The sequence below is a fragment of the Triticum urartu genome, chromosome 5A (assembly GCF_056163025.1).
Source record: "Triticum urartu cultivar PI428250 chromosome 5A, HENAU_Tu73, whole genome shotgun sequence".
NCBI lineage: Eukaryota > Viridiplantae > Streptophyta > Magnoliopsida > Poales > Poaceae > Triticum > Triticum urartu.
Genome location: NC_141877.1, coordinates 177,052,909 through 177,074,248, shown reverse-complemented (window position 1 = coordinate 177,074,248; position 21,340 = coordinate 177,052,909). Strand labels below are relative to the sequence as shown.

General features: G+C 41.9%; 1 pseudogene across 1 annotated transcript in view; it reads left to right on the top strand.

Moving 5' to 3' along the window:
- LOC125508219 (cyclin-T1-4-like) overlaps window positions 1–21,340 on the top strand; it is a 48,450-nt pseudogene that overhangs the window by 4,066 nt on the left and 23,044 nt on the right. The window contains exons 3-4 of the transcript XR_015603503.1: window positions 17,646–17,739; window positions 18,468–18,482. The product of XR_015603503.1 is annotated as a cyclin-T1-4-like (transcript). The remainder of the gene's footprint in view (window positions 1–17,645; window positions 17,740–18,467; window positions 18,483–21,340) is intronic.

Here is a 21,340-nt window from a genome sequence, read left to right as displayed (position 1 = left end):
ACAAACAAATAAGAACCTCGCAACCAACGCGATAAAGGGGTTGTCAAGCCCTTCACGGTCACTTATGAGAGTGAGATCTGAGATATGATAAGATAATATTTTTGGTATGTTATAATAAAGAGAAATAAAGATGCAAAGTAAAATAAATGGCAAAGGAAACAACTAAGTATTGGAAGATTAATATGATGAAAGATAGACCCCGGGGCCATAGGTTTCACTAGTGGCTTCTCTCAAGAGCATAAGTATTACAGTGGGTAAACAAATTACTGTCAAGCAATTGATAGAATTGAGCATACTTATGAGAATATCTAGGTATGATCATGTATATAGGCATCACGTCCGAGACAAGTAGACCGAAATGATTCTGCATCTACTACTATTACTCCACACATCGACTGAGTATTAAGTTCATAAGAACAGAGTAATGCTTTACGGAAGATGACATGATGTAGAGGGATAAACTCATGCAATATGATATAAACCCCATCTTTTTATCCTTGATGGCAACAATACAATACGTGTCGGTTCCCTTTCTGTCACTAGGGTCGAGCATCACAAGATTGAACCCAAAGCTAAGCACTTCTCCCATTGCAAGAAAGATCAATATAGTTGGCCAAACCAAACTGATAATTCGAAGAGACTTGCAAAGATAAACCAATCATACATAAAAGAATTCAAAGGAGAATCAAATATTGTTCATAGATAATCTGGATCATAAACCCACAATTCATCGAATCTCGACAAACACACCACAAAAGAATATTACATCGAATAGATCTCCAAGAGAATCGAGGAGAACTTTGTATTGAGATCCAAAGAGAGAGAAAAAGGCATCTAGCTAATAACTATGGACCCGTAGGTCTAAAGTAAACTACTCACACATTACCAGAGAGGCCATGGAGTTGATGTAGAGGCCCTCTGTGATCAATGCCCCCTCCGATGGAGCTCCGGAAAAGGCCCCGAGATGGGATCTCTCGAGTACATAAGGTTGTGGCGGTGGAATTAGGTTTTCGTGGTGCTCCTGCATGTTTGGGGGGTATGTGGATATATATAGGAGGAAGAAGTACGTTGGTGGAGCAATGAAGGGCCCACGAGGGTGGAGGGCACGCCCAGGGGGTTAGGCGCGCCCCCCTGCCTCGTGCCTTCCTCCCTTGTTTCTTGACAGCCACTCCAAGTCTCCTGGATCATGTTTGTTGAGAAAATCATGTTCCCGGAGGTTTCAATCCATTTGGACTCCATTTGATATTCCTTTTCTTCGAAACCCTAAAATAGGCAAAAAAACAGCAATTTGGGCTGGGCCTCCGGTTAGTAGGTTAGTCCCAAAAATGATATAAAAGTGTAAAATAAAGCCCATTAACATCCAAAATAGATAATATAATAGCATGGAGCAATCAAAAATTATAGATACGTTGGAGACATATCAAGCATCCCCAAGCTTAATTCCTGCTCGTCCTCGAGTAGGTAAATGATAAAAGAAGAATTTTTGATGTGGAATGCTTTCTAACATATTTCTCAATGTAATTTTTCTTTATTGTGGCATGAATGTTCAGATCCGAAAGATTCAAGATAAAAGTTTAATATTAACATAAAAATAATAATACTTCAAGCATACTAACTAAGCAATCATGTCTTCTCAAAATAACATGGCCAAAGAAAGTTATCCCTACAAAATCATATAGTATGGCTATGCTCTATCTTCACCACACAAAATATTTAAATCATGCACAACCCCGATGACAAGCCAAGCAATTGTTTCATACTTTTGATGTTCTCAAACTTTTTCAATCTTCACGCAATATATGAGTGTGAGCCATGGATATAGCACTATGGTGGAATAGAATGGTGGTTGTGGAGAAGACAAAAAGGAGAAGATAGTCTCACATCAACTAGGCATATCAACGGGCTATGGAGATGCCCATTAATAGATATCAATGTGAGTGAGTAGGGATTGCCATGCAACGGATGCACTAGAGCTATAAGTATATGAAAGCTCAACAAAAGAAACTAAGTGGGTGTGCATCCAACTTGCTTGCTCACGAAGACCTAGGGCATTTTGAGGAAACCCATCATTGGAATATACAAGCCAAGTTCTATAATGAAAAATTCCCACTAGTATATGAAAGTGATAACGTAGGAGACTCTCTATATGAAGAACATGGTGCTACTTTAAAGCACAAGTGTGGAAAAAGGATAGTAACATTGTCCCTTCTCTCTTTTTCTCTCATTTTTAGGCCTTCTTTCTCTTTTTTGGCCTCTTTTTTATTTTTTATTTTTCGTCCGGAGTCTCATCCCGACTTGTGGGGGAATCATAGTCTCCATCATTCTTTCCTCACTTGGGACAATGCTCTAATAATGATGATCATCACACTTTATTTACTTACAACTCAAGAATTACAACTCAATACTTAGAACAAAATATGACTCTATGTGAATGCCTCCGGCGGTGTACCGGGATGTGCAATGATGCATGAGTGACATGTATGAAGAATTATGAACGGTGGCTTTGCCATAAATACGATGTCAACTACATGATCATGCAAGCAATATGACAATGATGAAGCATGTCATAATAACGGCACGGTGGAAAGCTGCATGGCAATATATCTCAGAATGGCTATGGAAATGCCATAATATGTAGGTATGGTGGCTGTTTTGAGGAAGGTATATGGTGGGTTTATGGTATCGGCGAAAGTTGCGCGATACTAGAGAGGCTAGCAATGGTGGAAGGGTGAGAGTGCGTATAATCCATGGACTCAACATTAGTCATAAAGAACTCACGTACTTATTGCAAAAATCTATTAGTTATCGAAACAAAGTATTACGCACATGCTCCTAGGGGGATAGATTGGTAGGAAAAGACCATCGCTCGTCCCCGACCACCACTCATAAGGAAGACAATCAATAAATAAATCATGCTCCAACTTCATCACATAACGGTTCACCATACGTGCATGCTACGGGAATCACAAACTTTAACACAAGTGTTTCTCAAATTCACAACTACTCAAGTAGCATGACTCTAATATCACCATCTCCATATCTCAAAACAATTATCAAGTATCAAACTTCTCATAGTATTCAATGCACTTGTATGAAAGTTTTTATATTATTGCCATGTTTTTCTTAAGGACTCTCAAAATAATAAAAGTGAAGCATGAGAGAACAATAGTTTCCATAAAACAAATCCACCACCGTGCTCTAAAAGATATAAGTGAAGCACTAGAGCAAAAACTATATAGCTCAAAAGATATAAGTGAAGCACATAGAGTATTCTAATAAATTTCAATTCATGTGAGTCTCTCTCAAAAGGTGTGTACAGCAAGGATGATTGTGGTAAACTAAAAATAAAGGACTCAAATCATACAAGACGCTCCAAGCAAAACACATATCATGTGGTGAATAAAAATATCGCTCCAAGTAAAGTTACCGATAGACGAAGACGAAAGAGGGGATGCCTTCAGGGGCATCCCCAAGCTTAGGCTTTTTGGTGTCCTTGAATTTTACCTTGGGGTGCCATGGGCATCCCCAAGCTTGGGCTCTTGCCACTCTTTGTTCCATAATCCATCAAATCTTTACCCAAAACTTGAAAACTTCACAACACAAAACTCAAAATAGAAAATCTCATGAGCTCCGTTAGTGAAAGAAAAGAAAACACCACTTCAAGGTACTGTAATTAACTCATTCTTTATTTATATTGGTGTTAAACCTACTGTATTCCAAATTCTCTATGGTTTATAAACTCTTTTACTATCCATAGATTCATCAAAATAAGCAAACAACACAAGAAAAACAGGATCTGTCAAAACAAGAACAGTCTGTAGTAATCTGTAGCTAACGCAAGTTCTGGAACCTCAAAAATTCTAAAATAAATTGCTGGACGTGAGTAATTTATCTAATCATCTGCAAAAAGAATTAACTAAATATCACTTTCCAAATAAAAATGGCAGCAATTCTCGTGAGCACTAAAGTTTCTGTTTTTTACAGCAAGATCAAAAAGACTTTCCCCAAGTCTTCCCAACGGTTCTACTTGGCACAAACACTAATTAAAGAAAAAAAACACAACCAAAACAGAGGCTAGGTAAATTATTTATTACTAAACAGGAGAAAAAAAGCAAGGAATAAAAATAAAATTGGGTTGCCTCCCAACAAACGCTATCGTTTAACACAAAGCATAGCACTCATGATCTTTAATTTTAATTTTTATTGTTGGTTCCCGCTCATCATAAAGTTTTCTAGGGGTAAAAACTTCCAACTCAAGTTTTTCTTCATAAGATTGCATCAAAGCATCAACGATATGTTTAGTAAAATCTTTATTTTGACTATAAGCATGAGGAGAATTTAGCACGGATTGCAACAAGGAAATACAATCTATCAAAGAGCAATTATCATAATTAAATTCCTTGAAATACAAAATAGTGGGTTCATTGATATTTAAAGTTTTAACCTCTTCAATCCCACTTTTAACAATTTTAGCATCAAGATCTAAAAACTTCGAATTTTTGGAACGCCTTCTAGGTAAAGGTGGCGAATCTTCAGTCCCATCATTATCAAGATTCATATTGCAAAACAAAGATTTAATAGGGGACACATCAATAACTTTTAGATCTTCATCTTTATTATCATGAAAACTAGAAGAACACGCTTTTATAAAGCAATCTTTCTTAGCACGCATCCTAGCAGTTCTTTCTTTCCACTCATCAATGGAGATTCTCATGGCTTTGAGAGACTCATTGATATCATGCTTAGGTGGAATAGATCTAAGTTTCAGAGAATCAACATCAAGAGAAATTCTATCAACGTTCCTAGCCAACTCATCAATCTTAAGCAATTTTTCTTCGATCAAAGCATTGAAACTCTTTTGTGAAGTAATAAATTCTTTAATATTAGATTCAAAATCAGAGGGCATCTTATTATAATTTCCATAGGAATTGTTCTAGGAATTACCATAATTATTAGAGGAATTACTAGGAAACGGCCTAGAATTAAAATTACCTCTATACGCGTTATTACCAAAATTGTTCCTACCAACAAAATTCACATCCATAGATTCATTATTATTCTCAATCAACGTAGACAAAGGCATATCATTAGGATCAGTAGGAGCACTCTTATTAGCAAAAAAAATTCATAAGTTCATCCATCTTTCCACTCAAAACATTAATCTCTTCAATTGCATGCACTTTTTTAGTAGATATTTCGGTGTGCCATTGAGAATAATTAACCATAATATTATCTAGGAGTTTAGTAGCTTCTCCTAAAGTGATTTCCATAAAAGTGCCTCCCGCGGGCGAATCTAAAAGATTTCTAGAAGCAAAATTCAATCTGGCATAAAAGTTTTGTATAATCATCCAAAGATTCAAACCATGTGTAGGGCAATTACGTATCATTAATTTCATCCTCTCCCAAGATTGTGCAAAATGTTCATGATCAAGTTGCTTAAAATTCATAATATCGTTTCTAAGAGAGATGATCTTAGCAGGAGGAAAATACTTAGAGATAAAAGCATCTTTGCACTTATTCCATTAATCAATACTATTTTTAGGCAAAGACGAAAACCAAGCTTTAGCACGATCTCTAAGCAAAAATGGAAATAGCTTCAATTTAACAATATCATTATCCACATCTTTCTTCTTTTGCATATCACACAAATCAACAAAGTTGTTTAGATGGGTAGTGGCATCTTCACTAGGAAGGCCGGCGAATTGATCTTCCGTGACAAGATTCAACAAAGCAGCATTAATTTCACAAGATTCAGCATCGGTAAGGGGAGCAATCGGAGTGCTAAGAAAATCATTGTTGTTGGTATTGGCAAAGTCACACAATTCAGTATTATCTTGAGCCATCGTGACAAGCAAGCAATCCAACACACAAGAAAACAAGAAACGGGCAAAAAGAGGCAAATAGGGAAAGAGAAGGGGGCGGAGAGAGAGAGAGGGCAAATAAAATGGCAAGGGTGAAGTGGGGGAGAGGAAAACGAGAGGCAAATGGCAAATAATGTAATGCGAGGGATAAGAGTTTGTGATGGGTACTTGGTATATTTTGACTTGGTAATGGCACTAGAAATGACTCGTTGTGGGAGAAAATCTTGACTTGACTTGCCGCGAATCTCCCCGGCAACGGTGCCAGAAATCCTTCTTGCTACCTCTTGAGCACTGCATTGGTTTTCCCTTGAAGAGGAAAGGGTGATGCAGCAAAGTAGTGTAAGTATTTCCCTCCGTTTTTTAGAACCAAGGTATCAATCCAGTAGGAGATCACGCTCAAGTCCCACGCACCTACACAAACAAATAAGAACCTCGCAACCAACACGATAAAGGGGTTGTCAAGCCCTTCACGGTCACTTACAAGAGTGAGATCTGATAGATATGATAAGATAATATTTTTGGTATTTTTATAATAAAGAGAAATAAAGATGCAAAGTAAATTAAACGGCAAAGGAAACAACTAATTATTGGAAGATTAATATGATGAAAGATAGACCCGGGGGCCATAGGTTTCACTAGTGGCTTCTCTCAAGAGCATAAGTATTATGGTGGGTAAACGATTACTGTCGAGCAATTGATAGAATTGAGCATAGTTATGAGAATATCTAGGTATGATCATGTATATAGGCATCACGTCCGAGAAAGTATACCGAAACGATTCTGCATCTACTACTATTACTCCACACATCGACCGCTATCCAGCATGCATCTAGAGTATTAAGTTCATAAGAACAGAGTAATGCTTTAAGGAAGATGACATGATGTAGAGGGATAAACTCATGCAGTATGATATAAACTCCATCTTTTTATCCTCGATAGCAACAATATAATATGTGTCGGTTCCCTTTCTGTCACTGGGATCGAGCACCGCAAGATTGAACCCAAAGCTAAGCACTTCTCCCATTGCAAGAAAGATCAATCTAGTAGGCCAAACCAAACTGATAATTCGAAGAGACTTGCAAAGATAAACCAATCATACATAAAAGAATTCAGAGGAGAATCAAATATTGTTCATAGATAATATGGATCATAAACCCACAATTCATCGGATATCGACAAACACAATGCAAAACAAGATTACATCGAATAGATCTCCAAGAGAATCAAAGAGAACTTTGTATTGAGATCCAAAGAGAGAGAAGAAGCCATCTAGCTAATAACTATGGACCCGTAGGTCTGAAGTAAACTACTCACACATCACCGGAGAGGCCATGGAGTTGATGTAGAGGCCCTCCGTGATCAATGCCCCCTCCGGCGGAGCTCTAGAAAAGGCCCCGAGATGGGATCTCTCGAGTATAGAAGGTTGCAGCGGTGGAATTAGGTTTTCGTGGTGCTCCTGGATGTTTGGGGGTACGTGGATATATATAGGAGGAAGAAGTACGTCGGTGGAGCAACGGAGGGCCCACGAGGGTGGAGGGAACGCCCAGGGGGGTAGGCGTGCCCCCTGCCTCGTGCCTTCCTCCCTTGTTTCTTGATGGCCACTCCAAGTCTCCTGGATCACGTTTGTTGAGAAAATCACGTTCCTGAAGGTTTCATTCCATTTGGACTCCGTTTGATATTCCTTTTCTTCGAAACCCTAAAATAGGCAACAAAAACAACAATTTGGGTTGGGCCTCCGGTTAGTAGGTTAGTCCCAAAAATGATATAAAAGTGTAAAATAAAGCCCATTAACATCCAAAATAGATAATATAATAGCATGGAGCAATCAAAAATTATAGATACGTTGGAGATGTATCATCCGCCTTATTGTAGCGTGCCTGAAAGAGAGAAACAAAGTAAATTAGTAATTAAAGGGCTCAAGCTAGCATGATGAATGAATTGCATGAATCATGAAGCAAACCACATACCCAGTTCCGACCGAACTGATATAAGTTGGAGCTGCCTTGATGGTGTGGCACACCTTCCATTTCGGCACGTTTGTCCTTGGCCTCATTGTGGACGGCTTGCCATTCTTTTGAGCACCAATCATCGGCCAACACCTCCCAACAATCCATCTGATCCGCACACCATCTCGGAGGCGCCTAAGTTAGCAAATAGAAACTTGAGCGCTACGGCTATGAATTACTAAATGAAGGAAGAAAGTACAAGGCCTTAAGAATTACCTTCATGTACTGCTCCTTACTCAGGAACTTCTCGCGGCACGCCGGCTTGGTCTTCTTGATACCACGCAAGGCGTAGTAGTCTCGAACAGCCTACACCCGAGCCTCGTGCTATAAGTTCTGTAGTAGGCGCTTGCAGACGTTATCGATAACATTTGTCGCGTTCTCCTTGTATCCCTCCTCACACATGTAGAATGTCTGTAATCAAATGAGACAATATTGATTAGTACAATTAATAACTAGCTAGTTGAAGATTTTTAATTGTGTAAAGGATAAATTACCCAGAACTTTCTGATCACCATGTCTGTCCTCGTGTCGCACAATACACCGTCGATAATCTCACCCGACGGGGCCGGGGCAGCCAAGTAGTGCTCCCAGCTCAATCCAAGCTCTGGAAGCCGACCCTCACCAGGCAACGTGATAAACCCCAGGAAGTTTTGTCGGCAAAGCACTCCAAGGACGGAGTTGGGCCGGCGGACATTCTGATGGTGGTCCCAACCCCTGCAGCATGACAAGGCCAACGCATTAGATATTTGAAGAAACGTGAATGCAGAAAGTACAAAAATATTAAATGCACTTGCCTCTCCCCATAAGGGAAAATCAACCACCTCTGCTCGCGAGTCGCCGGCACTTCCGGGAGCCGTGTACAACCACGCTGGTAGACGGTGCCCCCCTCCTCCTCAATATCAGTCGGCTCCCCGCCATCATCAGCATGGCCACTCGGCCCCTCGGGCTGATCCGGCCAGATACCCCATCCAAACGTGTGCTCCTCCAGGGTCTCATGGGCCCAACTCTCGTGGGCCGAAGGCCCGTCGACCCGAGGCTCGTGGACCGGAGTCCGTGTAGCCTCCTCCTCGGACGAGTCCACCCTAGCAGTCACGTGCTCGGGTGAAACAGCTGGGGGTGGCAGCGAGGAAGGCACCCTAGCAGTCACCCTACCTCCTCTCCCGCGACCACGTGCTCCAACTCCTCTCTTCTTCCCTCCCTTACCTCGTCCCCTGCTGGGCACCGCGGTCGACGAAGAAGGGGCCTCCCTTACTGGTGTCGCCAAACTGTCCAGCAACGCTCGGCGGAGAGGTGCGTGTGGAATGGAAGACTTCCCACCACGCGCCGACAAAGAAGGGGCCTCGGAGCGCTCCCGACCAGCGCCCACCATCTTTCAACACCTGCCATGACAAAGAGTAAACGAAATTACTACAACATAAAAAAATACTAACATGAATAATAATATGTATATCACTTAAGTGTATCATCATCAAGTACAACATAAAAAAATTGAATACCTGACATGAACTACTAATAATCTCGATCACTATCATCAATAAACGCATAATCATCATCATCACTATCATCAATGACGTGCTCATAGGGTTCAGCGGCATCAACATGTGGAAGTCCACCTTGACGTAATCCGTCAAGCATTGACAGGTCATCCGCAACAGTAACCTCTTCTTGTTTTGGCTCTTCTTGTTCCTCCTCTGGGGTGATGCCAGATTCACTATCGCTGTCTACTTCAATGTTTTGGGGTGAAGTATAGCGATTCTGGTGTCGTTTTTTGGAAAGACGTGTCTCTTGGAAGAATTCTCCTTCATATGTGTCTGGGTTAATGTGAGGTTCATAATCCTCTTCCTTTGGGGGAGATAGTCTAGCACGTGGCGACACTTCATAAACAACATCCCAACCTTTCAGATTTGGATTAGTTTGGCAGGCCCACGGTAGATAGAATACTTGGGTCGCCTGTTGAGCCGTAGTATAGACATCAGGAACATCTAAATGGGTGCCTTGTTTGATTTCAACTAGCCCTATATGTTCATGAGTCCTTCTAGTCTCCTTCGGCTGAAACCAATAACATTTGAAGACTACGACATTTGGTGGGTTTTCACCATAGAATAGAAGTTCATAAATTGCCTCAACTCTCCCATAATACTCGGTACCTCCTTCGCCGATAGCAGATACACAACAATTTGTAGACTTTCGGTCGGCCATAGATAGCTCTTTGCCATAGGTACGAAAGCGATACCCGTTGATGTCGTATTTGTCAAATGAACGGACCTTATAGTCAAAACTATTAGCGACTTGTCTCAATTCGGTGTCCATAAACTCTGAATTAGCCTACAAGTTTAATACGAAAGGATTGTTGCATATATTAGGTACAAATTAGCAAATGAAATGAAATGGTCTAATAGAACTTACCGTTTGTTTGAACCAAGAGATAAAACCGGGATAGCTGCCTCCTTGCTTTGCGAGAAGCTCATACTCTTCGACGAAATCCTTTTGGATCACTGCTCCATATGAGAATATGGCGACGTATCGACTGTATGAAATATCCAGGAATAAGAGCAGTTCAAAGGAAATAGAAGTTGCGAAACAATGTACCGAGAACTTACTCGATGCATGGCCGCACTTCTGTCAGGTTGTTGAAGAAATACAATGAAATGGTCCGCCATTCTTCGTTATCCAAAGATACTGGTTTCGAACCACTGGCTGGTGCGAGATTCCCTTTGAATAGGCTGAGTTTGGATCCACCCTTTTTAGGGTCATCACCATTGTACCGAGTCTTCGGATTATGCAAATGGCGATTTTTGGCTTCGTAGTGTGCTGTCACGAAGTTTGCCGCCTCCTCAGTGATGAATGCATCAGCCATCGATGCTTCAATTCTATGTTTATTTTTACATTTTTCTCGAAGTATCTTCTGCATCCTCTTAGTTGGGTAGCACCAACGATTTTGCACGCCCCCCCCCAATCTTGCCTAGATGTAAAATCAAATGCTACATTAGATTAAAGAAGCCCGGTGGAAAGATCTTCTCTAACTTGCAGATCAACTCCGGCGCCAACTCTTCCATTTCTTCTAGCACGCCAGGCAATAGTTCTTTCGCACAAAGAACACGGAGGAAATAGCTGAGTTCTGCCAGTACTAGCCATTCATCCTCAGGGATGAAGCCACGCAACATCACCGGCATTACCCGCTCAATCCATATGTGCCAATCATGACTCTTGAGACCAAATATCTTCAATTTATCAAGACTGCTCCCATCTTTAGATTCGCTGCATACCCATCGGGGAACATCAACTGCATTTTCACCCACAAGATAATTTCCCTCATAGTTGACCTTCCAAGATTGAACCATGCCGTTGGCTTCATCCAGTTCTGCTTTCCTTTCGGTTCTTTCATGTTTTGTAACGGCCTATCACATGGCGCCTCCAGATCGACTCTAGCCTTATTATCATCCTTTGACTTCCCATCTATGCCGAACAATGTACTAAAAAGTGCCTCGGCGATATTCTTCTCACTGTGCATCACGTCAATGTTGTGTGGGCAAAGGAGGTCTTTGAAGTAAGGCAGATCCCATAAGCATGTCTTGTGAGTCCAGGCGTGTTTAGAATTATACCCCTTGAAGTACCCTGGACGCTCTGGATCTAGCTCGAGAGAGTTTAACTCATCCAGGGTCTGTTGGCCTGTCAAAGCAGGTGGTGCAGAGTTTTTGACAACTCTACCTCTGATGAAGTTCTTCTTGTCTTTCCTGAACTTATGGCGAGGATCCAGGAACTTTCTATGCATGTCAAAGCAAGAAAACTTACGACCGGCCTAAAGCCAACAAAACTCAAGAGCTCCCTTGCATGTGGGGCACGGGAACCTTCCATGCACACACCAGCCAACGAATTGCGCATACGCCGGCAAGTCATGCGTTGAGTACATGTACCAGACACGCATTATGAAGTTTCGTTTGCTATAGGCATCTTATGTCTTGAACCCATTATCCCAGGCTTCTTGCAATTCGTCCTTAAGCGGCTACATGTACACATTCATATTTTCCCCGGATAGTTGGGCCCTGGAATTATCAATGTTGGGACAATGTTCTTTCTTTGCATAATCTGTCTGGGAGGAGATTGAGTGGAAAGACAAATATGGGCCAACAACTGTATTGGGTTGCCGTCAGACCAAACACACTGAACCCGTCCGTGCTGATGCCGACTCGAGGATGCCTCGAATCTGCCGCTTTGTCATCATGTAATTCATCAAACTTTTTCCACGCAACACCATCCTATGTGTGTACCATCATCAGATTCCCATCTGCATCTAGTTTGGTTCTTTTGCCCATTTTGTGCCATGTCATTTGTCTGGCCGTCTCTTCGACCATGAAAAGATGTTGAAGTCTTGGTACGATTGGCATATACCGAAGAACACTAACGAGGATTTTGGTCTGTGTCTTCTCACCCATACCGTTGTCTACCACAACATACCTGGAAGACTTGCAAATGGGACAATAGTTCAAGTTCGCATAGTCAAGCCTAAATAAGGCACATCCTTTCTCACAGGCATGTATCTTCTCATAGGGCATCTTCAGTGCATGAAGGATTTTGTCCAACTGGTACAGGTTTGCAGTCATTACATGGCCTTTGGGTAGAAAGCATCCAAATACTGTCATCATTGTGTCGTAGCATTCTCTTCCCAAGTTAAACTGAGCCTTCAGAGCCATTACTTGTGAGGTGGCATCCAACTGACAAAGCTCAGTGTGCTCGTGGAGCGGACGTTTTGAAGACTCCAACATTTCATTGAAGGCCTTTGCAGATTCCTCCATCTCCTTGTCCGAATTCCGAGCATCATCCAAGTCTTACACCATGTTTTCCATCCCGGTACCATGCTCGTCAGTGCGACGATGAACCACCTCAGCTCAGTCACGTTGCGTAGACTCACCATGAAATGTCCACACCGTATAATCGGGCGTAAAACCACTCTTCTATAGGTGTTTGCGCATTTCAGCCTCTGTCCTCTTTTCCCAATTGTCGCACCAGAAACAGGGGCACCATGTTTTTCTCTGGCCATTTGCAAATGCGGATTGCACAAACCCCTTGGTTTTTGTGAACCATTCAGTGCTCCATTTGTTCTGACCAGTGTGACCGGTGTACATCCATGCACGATCACTCATCTTGACTTTCAGAGCTACTGGACACACAACAAATATATATATATATATATATATAATTCACCATGTATATATTCATTAGTTGATCTAGTTTGTCAATTTTATTACGTCCATGCAACCTACACTCTTATAGGTAATGATAGGTCCTAATCCCACCCGAGTATGTGTAGATTGGGTTCATTTTCCCATGCTATGCTCCGGATCCGACGCAAAATTTCGGCAGCACCTCCCCGTTGTTCTCCTGATACATGTCTCTGCAACAAACAGAGAGGATGTGTACCCAGAGAACAACAGGGGAGGCACTAACGAAATTTATGCGTCGGATCCGAAGCAAAGCATATGGGAAAACGAACCCAATCTACACATACTCGGGCTGTCCATGGATAGCATTGGACAATTCGAAAGAATCATGGTTATAAATATGCAAATGCATGCATATTTATAACTATAACCCTTTCGAACGGGTGACACATATTGGTTACGCATACTGATGATTCAAGACACATAACTAGCTAGCAAGTTTCATTGGCACGAACACCGGAACAGAGCAAATAATTAAGGGGGAGGAGTACATGTCATTTGTGCTCACCCACGAACGAAGGGGCAGAGCTCATCAAATGCACATGGAGGTCGTCGAACACCAAACCTCGCAGCGACGAAACAACTACACATTTAAATCTACCCAATCAACACAATTATATATGATGTTTTTCATAACAAAATCGAAAATTATATGACCTAACTCATAATTCACAAATATATGACCCCGTCGGCCTTTGGAAGGCCAAAGAGCACCTTTTCGGGAGGTGTCGGGGGTCGGGGTGTCGTGTCGGTGTTGGGGTGCCGTGTCGGGGTCGGGGTGCTATTTCGGTGTCAGGGTGTCGTGTCGGGGTCGGGGTGTCGGGGTGTGGTGTCGGGGTCCGGGTGTCAGGGTCAGGGGGTCGGGGTGTCGGGGTGTGCTGTCGGTGTCGGGGTCAGGGGGTCGGGGTGTTTCCTTCTATCCTTCTTCTTCTTTCCTTCTCTTCTTCTTCTTCTTTCCTTTCTTCTTCTTCTTCTTTCCTTCTCTTCTTCTTCTTCTTCTTCTTCTTCTTTTATTTCTTCCTTATTTTCCTTTTTCCTCTTCTTCTTCTCATCTTCTCCTCTTTTTCTTCTTCTTCTTCTTCTTATTCTCCCCTCTTCTTCTTCTTCTTCTTCCCCTTCTACATATTCTTTTCTTCTTCTTCTTCTTCTTCTTCTTCTTCTTCTTCTTCTTCTTCTTTTTTCATCTTTTTCTACTTCTTTTAATAAATATGACTAATTATCTAAAACCCATGCATTAAATCTAACACTAACACATATCTAGCACTAAATCTAACACCAACAATTAAACAGCAAAAAAGGAAAAAACAGAAGAAAAAAATAACTCACCGGAGCCGATGGGGGCCGGGGTTTCGCAGCGGCAGGGTGGCGGTGGCGACGGGGGCCGCAAGGGGGCGGTGGAGCTCAGGGGGCGCTGAGCCGCGGCGCCGAGCCGGCAGGGAGGCGGGGGCGATGGGGCCGCGGTGGCGCCGGGGGCGGTCTCGCGGCGCCGGGGTGGTGGGCGGGTGGTGGAGGTGGCGGGGCGCCGGGGCGGTGGGGTGGTCGGGCAGCGACGTGGTGGGGCGCCGGGGTGGTGGGGCGACGGGGCGTCGACGGGTGGGGGCGGCGGGATGGTGGGGCAACGGGGCAAGCGGCGGCGGGTGGTGGGGGCGGCGGCGGTGTGGGGCTCGGCCGTTAGTTAGGTTAGTTCTTTGCCGTCCGGCCCCATGTTTGTCATCCACTTTTTTTTCTCGTTGTCGTCTGCTAGCTGACGGCAAAGAACTGGCTGATGGGGGCCACCTTCCTCTTTGCCGTATGCCAGCTGACGGCAAAGAACTGGCTGATGGCAAAGACCTTCTTTGCCATCAGCCAGTTCTTTGTCATCTGCTAGCTTACAGAAAACGGACGGCAAAGACCTTCTTTCTCGTCAGCCAGCAGACGGCAAAGAACTGGCAGACAGCAAATAAGCTAATTCCAGTAGTGATGGATGGTATATAAAGGGTTTTGTAATCTAAAAATATAAAAACAGTAAGGTAACTAATGATAAAAGTGAGCCAAAACGGTATTGCAATGCTAGGAAACAAGGCCTAGGGTTCATACTTTCACTAGTGCAAGTTCTCTCAACAATAATAACATAATTGGATCATATAACTATCCCTCAACATGCAACAAAGAGTCACTCCAAAGTCACTAATAGCGGAGAACAAACAAAGAGATTATTGTAGGGTACGAAACCACCTCAAAGTTATCCTTTCTAATCGATCTATTCAAGAGTCCGTAGTAAATAACACGAAGCTATTCTTTCCGTTCAATCTATCCTAGAGTCCATACTATAATAACACCTTAAGACACAAATCAACCAAAACCCTAATGTCACCTAGATACTCCAATGTCACCTCAAGTATCCGTGGGTATGATTATACGATACGCATCACACAATCTCAGATTCATCTATTCAACCAACACAAAGAACTTCAAAGAGTGCCCCAAAGTTTCTACCGGAGAGTCAAGACGAAAATGTGTGCCAACCCCTATGCATAAGTTCACGAGGTCACAGAACTCGCAAGTTGATCACCAAAACTTACATCAAGTGGATCATGCGATATCCCATTGTCACCACAGATAAGCACATGCAAGACATACACCAAGTGTTCTCAAATCCTTAAAGACTCAATCCGATAAGATAGCTTCAAAGGGAAAACTCAATTCATCACAAGAGAGTAGAGGGGGAGAAACATCATCAGATCCAACTATAATAATAAAGCTCGCAATACATCAAGATCGTGCCGAATCAAGAACACGAGAGAGAGAGAGAGAGATCAAAGACATAGCTACTGGTACATACCCTCGGCCCCGAGGGTGAACTACTCCCTCCTCGTCATGGAGAGCACCGGGATGATGAAGATGGACACCGGAGAGGGATTCCCCCCTCCGACAGGGTGCCAGAACGGGTCTAGATTGGTTTTCGGTGGCTACAGAGGCTTGCGGCAGCGGGACTCCCGATCTAGGTTTCTTTTCAGGGGTTTGTGTATTTATAGGAATTTTTGGCGTCGGTCTCATGTCAGGGGGGTCTCCGAGTCATCCACGAGATAGGGGGGCGAGCCCAGGGGGTAGGGCGCGCCCTCCACCCTCGTGGATGGCTCGGGACTCTTCTGTCTCAACTCTTTTACTTCGGGGGCTTCTTTTGGTCCATAAAAAATCATCAAAAATTGGCACGTCAATTGGACTTTGATTGGTATTTCTTTTCTGTAAAACTCAAAAACAAGGAAAAAACAAAAACTGGCACTAGGCTCTAGGTTAATAGGTTAGTCCCAAAAATCATATAAAATAGCATATAAATGCATATAAAACATCCAAGATGGATAATATAATAGCATGGAACAATCAAAAATTATAGATACGTTGGAGACGTATCACTTGCCTCGTTCATGTACATTGAAAAATCCTGATATAATGAAAGAGATTTTTGAAATTAGGTATGGTTGGAGATGCTGAGAGATATAAGAATTATTATAAGATCACAAAACAGACAATTTATGGGGCGTATCCATGTGCATTTTTTGCGTTAATGATACATAAGTCAGTTACCTGTGCGATGTTTCCTAATAAAGCAAGCGTACCATTGACCGAAAAAATCAACTACACGTGTACATTTTTTTGGAGATGGGATCTGCCAATTTTCTCTTTTCTCGCATACGAGTATTTTACGCGCTTCGTCTGTGTTGTATGTTTCCCCCGCCCAAGTTTCAAGTTTCGCAACGAAGTTTTCATTAGGCACGCGATTTCAGAATTTATTCCTCCCACCATGTCCCCACCCATCAAATTTCCTTAGTATCCTCCTACCGGCAGCTCAAACCGCCGCGCCACAACCACAACTTCAACCACATCTATGTTCAGCCCGAGCATCGTCGATCCAGTCAGGTAACCCACCGATCTCTATCACGGCCTCGGCCTGATTGCTTAAATGGCGCCTGCGAAACATTCTCATGCCTCCAAATCCCACCCCTACCTCCAGAGCATCGCCGCGCAAGCCCAACCACATATCACATGGAGGTCGAGGAGCTGATGGCGGTCGATGACGCGATGGCCACTATGCGTGTTGACCCGGAGGAGCACCTCGCCTCCGCCGCTGCCGACTTGGTGCAGGCTCTAGCCCAGATGAAGTGCCCCAGTGACTACCCTTAGGACTTACGAGGTATGATCTGACCAGCTCAATCTTACCAATACCACTTGCAATGGCTATGTTTTGTATGATTGATGTATTAAGCATGTTCGTGCCTTGTTTATTTCAGTATTGCACATTGTGTGATGTTCAAGTATTAACTGTCCAGCCCAATTTCACCAATACCAGGAACAAACTTACAATACATGACTCAGGATATCATTAGAGATGCTACCCATTTGCTATTTTTGGTGGATGCTAACCCTGTTGTACTTAACATGCATGTCCATGTAGTTACGCAGGGTCATAAAGGGTGATGTTGTTGTTTGACGTCGAGGTTAGCTACATCCCATATCTTACAGTATTTCACATCATTTGTGCAATTGCAGTTTAATTTCTAACATTTACTGGTTGCCTGTAGGTACACATGTTAGCGTCACTGATCCACGCTCTGACCTGGAGGAACAGCTCAGCTCCGCCGCCGCTGACTTTGGACGGGCTCTGGCCAAGATGAAGTGCCTCAGCAACTACCTCTCAGGACTTACCAAGTATGAACTCACCAGTTCAATCTTACCAATACCAGTTGCAATCAATGGCTATGTTTTGTACAGTTGATGTAGTAAGCATGTTGTAGTAAACACGCCTAGCCCGTTTTATCTATTTTCCCTACCTTTTTATGGACAACGAGGCCATTCTCTGCTCTAGTAGCACCTGCCTTGCGATATTTAACTCTGACAATTTCATTTCTATCAGTACCAGTTTCAATGGCTATACTAGGTTGTCTGTTGTAGTAAACAATTCTACCAATTTTTTAATCTATACCTTTGCTACTATGCTACCCTTTTGCAATGAAGGTATCACTACATATGCTGCTGTTTTATTACCATTTGCTATTTTTGGTGGATGTTAACCCTGTTGTAGTTAACATTGGCTTTCCATGTACTTACACAGGACTACAATGGACGATGTTGTTGTTTGCCGTTGAGGTTAGCTGCATCCCATGTCTTATACACCATCTGTTCCTAAATATAAGTATTTTTAGATATTCCAATATAGAGTAGATACAGAGCAAAATGAGTGAATCTAGATTCTGATCTAAACTATGTCTATAATTCTATATACATCTCTATGTAGTTCATATTGAAATCTCTAAAAATACTTGTACTTAGGAACATAGGTAGTTGTATTTTACATCATTTGTGGAATCTCAGTTTAACTTCTAACACTTACTGTCTGCTTGTAGGTACATATATGAGCGGTACTGATCCACGCTTCAATTCCTTTTGCGTATGGGGCAATGAGATATTCACGAACACACATCAAGTGAGGAAACTAAGAGAGATTGTTAAGCGAAAGAAACGGGTGATGGGAATTAAGCTCTTTATTTACACTTTGTCCAAGACAACAGTGAACTTTAGGATGGTAAATAATGTGTTGCCTTTTCTCCTTGCCCACAACAAGTTACTCTATTAGACCCGAGTATCTGAATTTTTTTTCTCTTTTTAGTGGTTTTCGAAGCTATTTACTGATGATTACCTTTCAAACTACATAACCAGAGTGAAGGCAACTAAGATTAAAGTACATAATTAATGCTACCATGATAATGCTTTAGAGGTCTTCCTGAAGGCGGTGAAGAATGGGCGGGCGATTGACACAAGGGGTTGGACAAAAGTTGTCCGTGCCTATGGCATGCAGGAGGGCACATATGGGCATTCCGCTTCTTCAACACCATTAGCGGCCAAAATGATTTACACTTGTCTCTTCACCTTTACCGCCTTTAAATATTGTGGTTCATCATAGTTAATTGATGTCTAATCCTATAATTACTGAACAAATTGTACTAGAAATTTTGTTTATGGATTGGTTATTGAACCATTGTGCTGAGAATTTCAATTTCATGTTTCATATTTTCAAATTCCAATTCGAGTAATAAATTACAAGAAAAAATAAAATTATACAGGAGCGAATAAAATAATGTGCACACGGTTAGAAAGAAAACAACGTGTGCGATAAAAAATAGAGAACAAACGGTTTTTTACGTGAAACGTTTGCGATGCCCGACGGACGCACACACAGTTTCGTCTCATATGCGTGTGGGATTCAGGGTAATACGACAAACATTTCAAACCTGTGTGCGTGTGTGTGATGGGAATACCTATGACACACAGTTATGAAAATGAACACCTTGGCGTTAGTAGGGGCACCGCACACATTTTACATTCTTGAAATGTGTACAATAACGTACCTATCGCAAACACATCAGTAGATTAAATGTTGATGTCCACTTTTTCACATGACTATAGCAGCATAATCATTTGGGATGTCTCTCGGATCAGAAACGTAACGTCGAGACGTAACATGTGGGACTAGAGTGACTTCTCGTACGTTTATTCTATGGCAATCGCTAGTAGCCGCTCGCCTATCCCCGACGTTTTTGGGGTCGTGTGGGAAGGACCCCCTATCGCAATCACTCACTTGGCGACGGTTCAGAATGTCGTCGCGAAAAGCATTAAAAACCATTTGTATAGCACGTTACAGTACTGGTGATGTCCAAAAGTTGCATCAACATTCATTTGACGTAGCCATTTGATGGGTTGCATCACCCTTCTCTCTCCACTGATGCCTTTGGATCGCATTCAATATTGAAGTTTGATGCGAGTACTCAAAAAGACCGTGCAATACTCTTTGCGCCTTGAACCTACTCTTTGTGCACGAGCTTTCTCCTTTCTCACCAAAGATACCAGGAACATACTCCCGTCATCTCGTGGAAATTACAAATACCCAGATCAGCCAATTCAGGTGACCACTTGTTAATTCAATATAGTTGGATGCCAATAACTGGCTGTCGTTCCCCACCGGGGGGGAGGGTCGGTAGAGAACCCCCTCCAGGGCGAACCAGACCCTAGGCAGCCCATTTACTATGCCTCCCAGCCCGTTAACCATTTTTGGAAAAGTCCAGACCTTTGCCATTTTAAAAAATAGGAGGAAAGTTTGCCATGCCAAATCATAGCAAACAAACTTGCATGCTAAATGTAGAAAAACACACAAATTTTCCACGGTACAATTACAACACAAATGTTGCCTAAAAGGTGCATAATTTAGACATGAGAAAAAAAATGAAAAAATGCATGGATGTAAAAATAAAAAATCACAAAAATGGAAATGCCATGACATGGAAAATTGTTGGGAAATTATGTAAATGATCACATGTCAACTTGTTGGAAAAATAATAATTTGTCAAATGGTAAAAAAATTGCAGTCGTCGTATTGGATAAAAATTATCTACAATTTGCGTGGGGACATTTCAAAACATTTCTACAAATTGCCATAGGAATAATTATTTAGGCCTCCTTTGGTTCATAGGATAGGAATGTTATAGGAATAGGAAGATCATAGGAAGTGAGATGACATGTATCTCAATTCCTATAGAGAAAGAGATGTCATTTGATGCATAGGATAGGAATTTTTCAATTGAGTCTTAGCTAATGTTTTTTTCCTCCAAAATGTGAAGGATTGATTCCTATCCTACATATGAATAGGAATCCATTCCTACAAACCAAAGGGCTTTAAAGGAAAATTTCCTATGCAAATCCTATCCTATAGAAATCCTATGAGATTCCTACAAACCAAAGGAGGCCTTACAGTTTTCCATGAGTAATTATTTTGGGAAACATTACCATGTGTACAAGAACACATAATCTTGAAAGTTGCCATGAACCATATGGAACATTTGCAACAGACACTTTTTCTTTTATTTTTGCCATGGATCAATACAAAATGCTACGTGACAGTACAAAAAATGACAAACTAACACAAGTCTAGAATGGCCATATATGTCAAAATGAAAATAGTTATAAGACAAAGAAGCTTGGCCACGATATAATTAATAAAATCTCATGCTGTAAAGAATAAAAATTGACATGCTACCTAAATTAAGTTGCCATGTCATACTTAATAGAAATGTCATAATTAATAAAATTATCATGCTCAAAAGAATAAAAATGCCACACTACCTAAATTGAAATTAGCACGGTCCACCTATAAAAAATGCCATAGTATCATTATTTAAATTTCCATGCTCGAAATAATAAAACTGACATGCTCTTAATAATAAAA